Source organism: Eleutherodactylus coqui, chromosome 2 (genome assembly GCF_035609145.1).
Source record: "Eleutherodactylus coqui strain aEleCoq1 chromosome 2, aEleCoq1.hap1, whole genome shotgun sequence".
NCBI lineage: Eukaryota > Metazoa > Chordata > Amphibia > Anura > Eleutherodactylidae > Eleutherodactylus > Eleutherodactylus coqui.
The window spans coordinates 1,569,292-1,581,858 of record NC_089838.1 but is presented as its reverse complement, the minus strand read 5'-3'; positions in this window follow the sequence as shown (position 1 = coordinate 1,581,858).

The window sequence follows — 12,567 nt, the reverse complement described above, 5'->3', positions numbered from 1 at the left end:
GTGCGTGCACCTGAGACCGCGCACACCATTCACTAAGACGCCGCGCGTCCAGCCCGCTCCACCGTGTGCATGCACCTGAGACCGTGCACACCGTTCACTAAGACGCCGCGCGTCCAGCCGGCTCCACCGTGTGCATGCACCTGAGACCGCGCACACCGTTCACTGAGACGCCGCGCGTCCAGCCCGCTCCACCGTGTGCGTACACCTGAGACCGCGCTCCACCGTGTGCGTACACCTGAGACCGCGCTCCACCGTGTGCGTGCACCTGAGACCGTGCACACCGTTCACTAAGACGCCGCGCGTCCAGCCGGCTCCACCGTGTGCGTGCACCTGAGACCGCGCACACCATTTACTGAGACGCCGCACGTCCACCGCGCTCCACCGTGTGCGTGCACCTGAGACCGCGCACACCGTTCACTAAGACGCGTCCAGCCCGCTCCACCGTGTGCGTGCACCTGAGACCGCGCACACCGTTCACTGAGACGCCACGCGTCCAGCCCGCTCCACCGCGTTTCTTACTGAAATACAGCAGGCAACGTTTGCATATGGCAGCGTAAGAAGCGTCCGTCTGAGGAGCCCCGCTGCGGTCCCTGCCGGCGCGTTACAGCGATTACAACGCCGCTCCAAACACTAAAACAGAGAGACTGCCCCGTTTCCGCGCCCATGTTGTACCCACGGATACGAGGCGACTTTCAGGCAAAATCGCTTCATTTCTGTCAAATTCCGATCCTCTGATAGAAAATCGGAAGTGTTTTTCACTGGGAAGCTCCGCCCATTCGCCGCACGGCCCGCGATGCATTTAGGGTCCCATTGAAATCAATAGGTGATGAATTTCCGAAAAAATAGGACCTGCCGCCATTTTGTTCCTCACAGCGTCGCTGTATGACTGCATGCAAAAGAGCGGTGTTCATATTCGTGTGCGATTTGTGCTTTTTGGGCGGCCAAGTTTTGCGCGATCTTCTCGGACGTGAATTCCGCCTCAGGTACCTGTACAAGCCTCTTTTGAGGTTTTTGCGCGCCTTGTTAAAATGAGGTGGAAAGAGTCAGAGTTTCTCAGCACGGCCGCGCCACGGACGTCCCCGCTTCTAATGTCCAGGTATATGATCTATCGCTGATGAAATCTGGCGCGTGCGCGGTGTCCAGCGACGGCCGGGCGTGCAGGGTGTCCAGCGATGGCCGGGCGTGCAGGGTGTCCAGCGATGGCCGGGCGTGCGCGGTGTCCAGCGATGGCCGGGCGTGCGCGGTGTCCAGCGACGGCCGGGCGTGCGCGGTGTCCAGCGACGGCCGGGCGTTCGCGGTGTCCAGCGACGGCCGGGCGTTCGCGGGGTCCAGCGACGGCCGGGCGTTCGCGGGGTCCAGCGACGGCCAGGCGTGCGCGGGGTCCAGCGATGGCCGGGCGTGCGCGGTGTCCAGCGATGGCCGGGCGTTCGCGGTGTCCAGCGATGGCCGGGCGTTCGCGGGGTCCAGCGATGGCCGGGCGTGCGCGGGGTCCAGCGATGGCCGGGCGTGCGCGGGGTCCAGCGATGGCCGGGCGTGCGCGGTCTCCAGCGATGGCCGGGCGTGCAGGGTGTCCAGCGATGGCCGGGCGTGCAGGGTGTCCAGCGATGGCCGGGCGTTCGCGGTGTCCAGCGATGGCCGGGCGTGCGCGGGGTCCAGCGATGGCCGGGCGTGCGCGGGGTCCAGCGATGGCCGGGCGTGCGCGGTGTCCAGCGATGGCCGGGCGTTCGCGGTGTCCAGCGATGGCTGGTGTCCAGCGATGAGTTATTAGAAAGCAAACGGGGTGGGGAGGTAAGGAGGTGCAGGGGTAGAGGTCGTATGTGATAGGCAGGATGGAAGGTGTGGGGAGCCATAGGGAGGGGCAGGGGACTAGGTCAGGAGATTTGGTATGCTTCCCTGAAGAGGTGCGTTTTTAAGGCACGTCTGAAATGTCGTGCATCGGGAATTGTCGGGATGCCTTGGGGTAGAGCGTTCCAGAGGATGGGTGCTGCTCTGGTGAAGTCCTGTAGGCGAGCGTGTGAGGTTCGTATTAGAGGGGTGTTTAGTCTGAGGGTGTTAGCCGATCGGAGTGAGCGCGCTGGGTGGTGTACTGACAGGAGGGAGGCGATGTATGGTGGTGTACTGACAGGAGGGAGGCGATGTATGGTGGTGTACTGACAGTAGGGAGGCGATGTATGGTGGTGTACTGACAGTAGGGAGGCGATGTATGGTGGTGTACTGACAGTAGGGAGGCGATGTATGGTGGTGTACTGACAGGAGGGAGGCGATGTATGGTGGTGTACTGACAGTAGGGAGGCGATGTATGGTGGTGTACTGACAGTAGGGAGGCGATGTATGGTGGTATACTGACAGTAGGGAGGCGATGTATGGTGGTGTACGGACAGTAGGGAGGCGATGTATGGTGGTGTACTGACAGTAGGGAGGCGATGTATGGTGGTGTACTGACAGTAGGGAGGCGATGTATGGTGGTGTACTGACAGTAGGGAGGCGATGTATGGTGGTGTACTGACAGGAGGGAGGCGATGTATGGTGGCGCGGCACCATGCAGAGCTTTGTGGGTGAGGTAGAGGAGTTTACATTTAGTTCTGCAGTGGATGGGCAGCCAATGCAGCGACTGGCATAATGCAGAGGCGTCTGAATAGCGACTGGATAGAAAAATGAGTCTAGCTGCTGCATTTAGTATGGATTGGAGTGGAGTGAGTCTAGTGCGGGGGAGGCCGATGAGTAGCGAGTTGCAGTAGTCAAGCCGGGAGTGGATGAGGGTGACCACGAGTGTCTTAAGCGTGTCCGTGGTTAGGAACGGCCGTATTTTAGCAATATTTCTGAGGTGCATGTGGCATGTTTGAGCCAGAGATTGGATATGGGGGGCAAAGGAGAGGTCAGAGTCCAGTGTGACCCCAAGGCATCGGGCATGCCGTCTGGGGGTTATGATGGTGCCAGACACTGGAATGGAGATGTTGAGGGGAGGTCGGTTAGAAGGTGGAAAGACAAGGAGGTCAGTTTTAGAGAGGTTTAGTTTGAGGAAAAAAAGGGAGGACATAGTGTTAGAGACAGCGGACAGACAGTCGGTGATATTTTGGAGGAATGGTCCAGAGATCTCACGAGAGGAGGTGTATAGTTGGGTGTCGTCAGCGTAGAGATGGTATTGGAGGCCGAATCTGTGGATGGTTTGTCCAATTGGGGCAGTAATAATAATAATAATAATAATCTTTATTTGTATAGCGCCAACTAATTCCGCAGCGCTTATAGATATAGAATAGAGTAGATAGAGAAGTGAAGGGGACCAAGGACCGAGCCCTGGGGGACCCCAACAGCGAGAGGAAGTGGAGCGGAGATAGAACCAGCAAAGAAAACACTGAAAGAGCGGTCAGAGAGGTAGGAGGAGAACCAGGAGAGAGCAGTATCCTTTATACCAATAGAGCGGAGCATAGTGAGAAGGAGATTATGGTCGACAGTGTCAAATGCAGCAGACAGGTCAAGGAGGATTAGTAGGGAGTAATCACCTCTCGACTTTGCATCAGGTCATTTGTTACTTTTGTAAGGGCAGTTTCGGCCGAGTGTAGAGAGCGGAAACCAGACTGGAGGGTGTCGAGGAGTGAGTTGTCAGAGAGAAAGCGAGTAAGGCGGGAGTAGACCGGGCGTTCCAGTAATTTGGAGATGAAGGGGAGGTTTGAGACGGGTCGGTAGTTGGCAGCATTAGTCGGGTCCAGGGTTGGTTTTTTAAGCAGAGGGGATATGATGGAGTGTTTAAATGAGGAGGGAAAAGTGCCAGAGGTTAGGGAGAGGTTGCAGATTGTAGTGAGGTGATAAGTGAGAGCTGGGGAAAGGGAGCAGAGGAGGTGAGAGGGGAGAGGGTCGCTAGCGCAGGTGGTGGGGTGGGCAGTGGAAAGGAGCCTGGAGACTTCTTCCTCTGTCATTGGTTCTAACGTAGATAGTGAGTGGTGCTGGATGCAGTGCTGAGGAGACGGGGATCGGGGCTAACCATGCAGTTTTTTGGAGATATATTTTCGGATGTTGTCGATTTTTTTCTTTGAAATAGGCAGCTCGTTCTCCAGCAGTCGGGTCTGTCACAGGGGACAGTTCTTCGGGGCTGAGGAGTGGAAGATGTCGAAGAGTCGTTTGGGGTTATGGGAGGAGACAAGGGAGGTGAAAGAAACTTGCTTGGCGTGGTGAAGGGCTAGGTTATACGTTTTAAGCATGAATTTGCAGCGGAGGAGGTCTGCAGGCAGCTTAGATTTTCTCCACAGCCGTTGGGCAAACCTAGAGCACCGCCGGATGAAGCGTGTTTGGTATGTGAGCCAAGGTTGCCATGTTCTGCGGTTGACGGCTCAAGTCACGGGCGGTGCTGCTTCATCCAGGGCACGTCTCAGGGTGGTGTGGTAGTATTCAGCTGCCACGTTAGGGCAGGGGAGGAGAGAGATAGGGAACGTGGAGGACTGGATGGTCTCAGAAAACTGTTTAGCGCGGACGGATTGGAGGTTCCTAGAGGTGCGATAGATAGGAGGGTCAGGAGAGATGCTAGGGTGCCTGATGGAGAAAGAGAGAAGGTTGTGATCCGAGAGTGGAAGTGGGGAGTTAGTAAAGTGAGAGGCAGAGCAGAGACGGAGGAAAACTAAATCGAGAATGTTACCATCTCTATGAGTGGGGGAGTCAGAGATTAGTGATAAGCCAAGGGAGGAGGTAAGTGTTAACAGCCGGGAGGCAGATGAGGAGCTGGGGTCGTTAGTATGGATGTTGAAATCACCAAGGATGAGGGTTATATAGCTGTATGCCAATCTCATCAACACATGAAGAGCTACGATCGTATTGGAAACCCACAACGCCAGGTTCTCATATTCGCATGGCCGTGTAATTGGACATGTGATGTCTGCGCGCAGCACAGAAGCACGCGGTTTCATAGTAGCCTGTGAGACTATTTACTGCCTGCTTTTTTCACATGGACTGTGAGAAATAAATTGGTCTACGTCTTCGGGCGTCTTCATACTGGCGAGCACGATATCACCCCGAGGAAATCGGGGGACACGGGTTTACGATTTTATAATGGGGGGGCACAAGTTTACAATCTATGAATAATAGGGGGGACACAAGTTTACGATCAAATAATAGGGGGGCACGAGTTTACGATCTAATAATAGGGGGGACACGGGTTTACGATCTAATAATAGGGGGGACACGGGTTTATGGTCTTATAATAGGGGGGGCACGAGTTTACGATCTAATAATGGGGGGGACACAAGTTTACGATCTAATAATAGGGGGGGCACGAGTTTACGATCTAATAATGGGGGGGCATGAGTTTACGATCTAATAATAGGGGGGGCACGAGTTTACGATCTAATAATGGGGGGGCACGAGTTTACGATCTAATAATAGGGGGGGCACGAGTTTACGATCTAATAATGGGGGGGACACAAGTTTACGATCTAATAATAGGGGGGGGGCACGAGTTTACAATCTAATAATGGGGGGGCACGAGTTTACGATCTAATAATAGGGGGGGCACGAGTTTACGATCTATGAATAAACGGGGGGACACGGGTTTACGATCTTATAATAGGGGGGGCATAAGTTTACAATCAATGAATAATAGGGGGGGACACAAGTTTACGATCTTATAATAGGGAGGGGCACAAGTTTACAATCTATGAATAATAGGGGGGACACAAGTTTACAATCTAATAATGGGGGGGGGGGGCACGAGTTTAAGATCTATGAGGATACATAATGCAATATTCAGGTATTTTTACCCTCCTCTGGAGTGCATTGTCACCACTGCGCCATCACAACATCAACCTGGTTTAACCCCTTGAGTGGCGGGTTTCCTACCACCCTGTCGTGCCCACCAGGTCAGGTTTTTTAAAATGGTCTAATCATTGAATTTCAACTAGTTTTGCAGTTGCGTCTCAAGAGCCATAACTTTTTCATTTTTCCATTGACATGGCCATATAAGGGCTTGTTTTTTGCGGAACAAGTTGTGATTTTTTTAAACGGGGGAGGAAAAAAAGAAATGGGGAAAAAAGAAAAACAGGGGCCATGTCATTAAGGGGTTAAATAATGCATTAACTTCCTTCTCTGGGTCATTACGACGCACGGATACCACATCTGTGATTGTATTTTTGATTTTTTACAAAGTAAAGGGAGACAAGTGGTTTTATAATTTTTTTAAATAATTTTTTTACATTTTTTTTTTTTTTTAATTTTTATTTATTTTATTTTTTTTGTCCCTTTAGGGGACTTCCACAGGGACCCATCAGGACCCCTGATCACATTCTGGGGGTCCGATGGTGACAGCCCCTTACATGCTGCAGTGACAGCCCTTTACATGCTGCAGTCAAATAGACTGCCGCATGTAAAGGGTTAACACAGCAGAGATCGGAGGTTTTCTCTGATCTCTGCTGTAAGAGCAGGTACCTAGCTGTCCTCTCACAGCCAAGCACCAGCTCTCCCTGCCACAGAGACCATTGGCTTGCTTCTGACAAGCCGATGGTCTCTATGGCAACCTGTAAGCAAAGCAGGAGATTGCCGGCATATCAGCAATATCTTCTGCTGGTTTTTCAAAGCCCTTGCTTTGTTCTCTGTGGGTCTGTGCAGGCAGAGCACACTGTCACAGCTTGTGGCATTGTGCTCTGCAGCTCCCATAGCGATACATAGCCCGGAAATCTTCCTATATCGCTATGAGCAGTGGAGCTCGTCCCGGAAAATTTCCGGGCGTGCCACTCAAGGGGTTAAGACAGGAGCTTCATATCTATAAGGCGAACCTCACGCTGGCCAGAGTGATATGTGGCCGTGAATATCGCGCTCCCCGCCATGTGAAAGCCCTGTGGATGCCAGGCATCTTCATGTGTAAACAGCCTGGCAGCACTGCGGGCAGGAAGGGTATCCCCTGCTGCGGCTGTCACGGAGTCCCCCCATTGCTTTCAATCGCAGTGCCATGCAGGAAAATGTCGCTAATGTGTAAGAAGCCATTCAAAAGAACGGAGTTCATATTTGTGAGTCTCACAACACATAATCTTGCACGATTTTCACGCCAGTGTGAAGGCAGCCTAAGGAGATAGGAGTGCGGGCTTTGCTCATAAGGACCATTTAAATGGGACAATTATTGGGCAAAATTCATTCAAATGAACGAAAATGCGCGATAATCGTTACGACTAAACGCAAGAAAATCGTTTACTTTTCATTATTGCTGACATTCAAGCTGGATCGCTGAGTGTAAACGCTCCCTGCGCAGCACTTCACATAGAAGTCAGCGAGAAATGAGCGATAGGGTGCCGACCCACCAGCGTTTTTTTTTTCCGCTGCGAATTGGCTGTGTTTTTTTTTCCAATCATCAACAGGACTTTCTAATGTTTAAAACGCAACTCACCAAAAACGTGCGTTGCGTTTTTAACATTAAAAAGTCCCATTGACGATTGGAAAAAAAAACCGCAGCCAATTCGCAGCGTAAATAAACGCTAGTGGGTCGGCACCCTTAGTCTGCGGTGATCCGCCTGAGTAAATGTTCCACTGGAGCGCTAACAAGCAGTGGTGACATCAATGCCCATTTAGACAAGCAGATCGTCCCCTAAATGCACCCATGCGGTTTATGAGGAGATAGAGGACCCCGCTCCCAATAATCCCCCCTTTCTCGGCTCCGGCTCTATACTTATTTCTTTATCGTATTTGTAGTGTTACTTTATTTCTGACCAGGATACATGCAGTACGGCCAACACTCTGCATTGATTCAGGAACAACGGAAACATCCAAAGAAAGCAGAGCAGGAACTGAGATGTAGACTCTTATCTATGTCATTTACATATACAGATAACAGCTGCACAGACAGCAACAGGGGGATGGGAGAATAAACATGGCAACCTGAGGGACAGACAACTACAGAGGAGAGAAGACCATGCCACCACATGAGCTACAGACCACTACAGAGGAGAGAAGACCCAGCCACCACATGAGCTACAGACCACTACAGAGGAGAGAAGACCCAGCCACCACATGAGCTACAAACCACTACAGAGGAGAGAAGACCCAGCCACCACATGAGCTACAGACAACTACAGAGGAGAGAAGATCCAGCCAACACATGAGCTACAGACCACTACAAAGGAGAGAAGACCCTGCCACCACATGAGCTACAGACCACTATAGAGGAGAGAAGATCCAGCCAACACTTAAGCTACAGACCACTACAAAGGAGAGAAGACCCTGCCACCACATGAGCTGCAAACTACTACAGAGGAGAGAAGACCATGCCACCACATGAGCTACAGACGACTACAGAGTAGAGAAGACCCTGCCACCACATGAGCTACAGACCACTATAGAGGAGAAAAGACCCAGCCACCACATGAGCTACAGACGACTACAGAGGAGAGAAGACCCTGCCACCACATGAGCTACAGACCACTACAAAGGAGAGAAGACCCAGCCACCACATGAGCTACAAACCACTACAGAGGAGAGAAGACCCTGCCACCACATGAGCTACAGACCACTACAGAGGAGAGAAGACCCTGCCACCACATGAGCTACAGACCACTACAGAGGAGAGAAGAGCCTGCCACCACATGAGCTACAGACCACTATAGAGGAGAGAAGACCCTGCCACCACATGAGCTACAGACCACTATAGAGGAGAAAAGACCCAGCCACCACATGAGCCACAAACCACTACAGAGGAGAGAAGAGCCTGCTACCATATGAGCTACAAACCACTACAGAGGAGAGAAGACCCAGCCACCACATGAGCTACAGACCACTACAAAGGAGAGAAGACCCAGCCACAACATGAGCTACAGAGCACTACAGAGGAGAGAAGAATATACCACCACATGAGCTACAACTACTACAAAGGAGAGAAGACTATGCCATAACATGAGATACAAACCACTATAGAGGATAGAAGATCCAGCCACCACATGACCTACAGACCACTACAGAGGAGAGAAGACTATGCCACTACATGAGATACAAACCACTATAGAGGATAGAAGACCCAGCCACCACATGAGCTACGGACCACTATAGAGGATAGAAGATCCAGCCGTCACATGACCTACAGACCACTACAAAGGAGAGAAGACCCAGCCACCACATGAGCTACAGACCACTATAGAGGAGAGAAGACCCAGCCACCACATGAGCTACAAACCACCACAGAGGAGAGAAGACCCAGCCACCACATGAGCTACAAACCACTACAGAGGAGAGAAGACCCAGCCACCACATGAGCTACAAACCACTACAGAGGAGAGAAGACCCTGTCACCACATGAGCTACAGACCACTATAGAGGAGAGAAGATCCAGCCACCACATGAGCTACATACCACTATAGAGGAGAGAAGATCCAGCCACCACACGAGCTACAGACCACTATAGAGGAGAGAAGATCCAGCCACCACATGAGCTACAGACCACTACAGAGGAGAGCAGATCCAGCCACCACATGAGCTACAGACCACTACAGAGGAGAGCAGATCCAGCCACCACATGAGCTACAGACCACTACAGAGGAGGGAAGACCCAGCCCCCACATAAGCTACAGACCACTATAGAGGAGAGAAGACTATGCCACCACATGAGCTACAGACCACCATAGAGGAGAGAAGATCCAGCCACCACATGAGCTACAAATCACTACAGAGGAGAGCAGATCCAGCCACTACATGAGCTACAGACCACTACAGAGGAGGGAAGACCCTGCCACCACATAAGCTACAGACCACTACAAAGGAGAGAAGACCCTGCCACCACATGAGCTACAAACCACTACAGAGGAGAGAAGACCATGCCACCACATGAGCTACAGACCACTATAAGGGAGAGAAGACTATGCCACCACATGAGCTACAGACCACTATAGAGGAGGGAAGATCCAGCCACCACATGAGCTACATACCACTATAGAGGAGAGAAGATCCAGCCACCACATGAGCTACATACCACTATAGAGGAGAGAAGATCCAGCCACCACATGAGCTACAGACCACTACAGAAGAGAGAAGATCCAGCCACCACATGAGCTACAGACCACTACAGAAGAGAGAGGACCCTGTCACCAAATGAGTGGCAGATTGGTACAGAGGAGGAAAGGCCCTGCCACTACATGGTTGGCAGACCGGTACAGAGTAGAGAAGGCCCTTCCACCACTTAAGCTACAGACCAGTACAGAAGAGAGAAGATGCTGCCACTACATGAGCTACAGACCAGTACAGAGGAGAGAAGACTATGCCACCACATAAGTGAGAGACCTGTACGGAGGAGAGCAAAATTGCCTTCACATGAGCGACTGACCGGTACAGAGGAGAGGCGACATTGCTGCCACATTGAGAAACAGACCAGTACAGAGAAGACTCTACTGCCACATCAGTGACAGACCAATATCGAGGAAAGAAGATCCTGCCACCACACGAGTGGCAGATTGGTACAGAGGAGAGAAGGCCCTGCGACTACATGAGCTTAAGACTGGTACAGAGGAGAGAAGACCCTGCCACCACATAAGCTACAGACCACTACAGAGGAGACAAGACTATGCCACCACATGAGCTACAGACCACTATAGAGGAGAGCAGACCCAGCCACCACATGAGCTACAAACCACTACATAGGAGAGAAGACCCAGCCACTGAATGAGCTTAAGACTAGTACAGAGGAGAGAAGACCCTGCCACCACATGAGCTTAAGACTGGTACAAAGTGGAGAAAACCCTGCCACCACATGAGCTACAGACCACTATAGAGGAGAGAAGACCCTGCCACCACATGAGCTACAAACCACTACAGAGGAGAGAAGACCCTGCCACCACATGAGCTACAGACCACTATAGAGGAGAGAAGACCCTGCCACCACATGAGCTACAGACCACTACAGAGGAGAAGACCCAGCCACCACATGAGCTACAAACCACTACAGAGGAGAGAAGACCCAGCCACCACATGAGCTACAAACCACTACAGAGGAGAGAAGAGCCTGCCACCACGTGAGCTACAAACCACTACAGAGGAGAGAAGACCCAGCCACCACATGAGCTACAAACCACTACAGAGGAGAGAAGACCCTGCCACCACATGAGCTACAAACCACTACAGAGGAGAGAAGAGCCTGCCACCACATGAGCTACAAACCACTACAGAGGAGAGAAGACCCTGCCACCACATGAGCTACAAACCACTACAGAGGAGAGAAGACCCTGTCACCACATGAGCTACAGACCACTATAGAGGAGAGAAGATCCAGCCACCACATGAGCTACATACCACTATAGAGGAGAAAAGACCCAGCCACCACATGAGCTACAGACGACTACAGAGGAGAGAAGACCCTGCCACCACATGAGCTACAGACCACTACAAAGGAGAGAAGACCCAGCCACCACATGAGCTACAAACCACTACAGAGGAGAGAAGACCCTGCCACCACATGAGCTACAGACCACTACAGAGGAGAGAAGACCCTGCCACCACATGAGCTACAGACCACTACAGAGGAGAGAAGAGCCTGCCACCACATGAGCTACAGACCACTATAGAGGAGAGAAGACCCTGCCACCACATGAGCTACAGACCACTATAGAGGAGAAAAGACCCAGCCACCACATGAGCCACAAACCACTACAGAGGAGAGAAGAGCCTGCTACCATATGAGCTACAAACCACTACAGAGGAGAGAAGACCCAGCCACCACATGAGCTACAGACCACTACAAAGGAGAGAAGACCCAGCCACCACATGAGCTACAAATCACTATAGAGGAGAGAAGACCCTGCCACTACATGAGCTACAGACCACTACAAAGGAGAGAAGACCCAGCCACAACATGAGCTACAGAGCACTACAGAGGAGAGAAGAATATACCACCACATGAGCTACAACTACTACAAAGGAGAGAAGACTATGCCATAACATGAGATACAAACCACTATAGAGGATAGAAGATCCAGCCACCACATGACCTACAGACCACTACAGAGGAGAGAAGACTATGCCACTACATGAGATACAAACCACTATAGAGGATAGAAGACCCAGCCACCACATGAGCTACGGACCACTATAGAGGATAGAAGATCCAGCCGTCACATGACCTACAGACCACTACAAAGGAGAGAAGACCCAGCCACCACATGAGCTACAGACCACTATAGAGGAGAGAAGACCCAGCCACCACATGAGCTACAAACCACCACAGAGGAGAGAAGACCCAGCCACCACATGAGCTACAAACCACTACAGAGGAGAGAAGACCCAGCCACCACATGAGCTACAAACCACTACAGAGGAGAGAAGACCCTGTCACCACATGAGCTACAGACCACTATAGAGGAGAGAAGATCCAGCCACCACATGAGCTACATACCACTATAGAGGAGAGAAGATCCAGCCACCACACGAGCTACAGACCACTATAGAGGAGAGAAGATCCAGCCACCACATGAGCTACAGACCACTACAGAGGAGAGCAGATCCAGCCACCACATGAGCTACAGACCACTACAGAGGAGAGCAGATCCAGCCACCACATGAGCTACAGACCACTACAGAGGAGGGAAGACCCAGCCCCCACATAAGCTACAGACCACTATA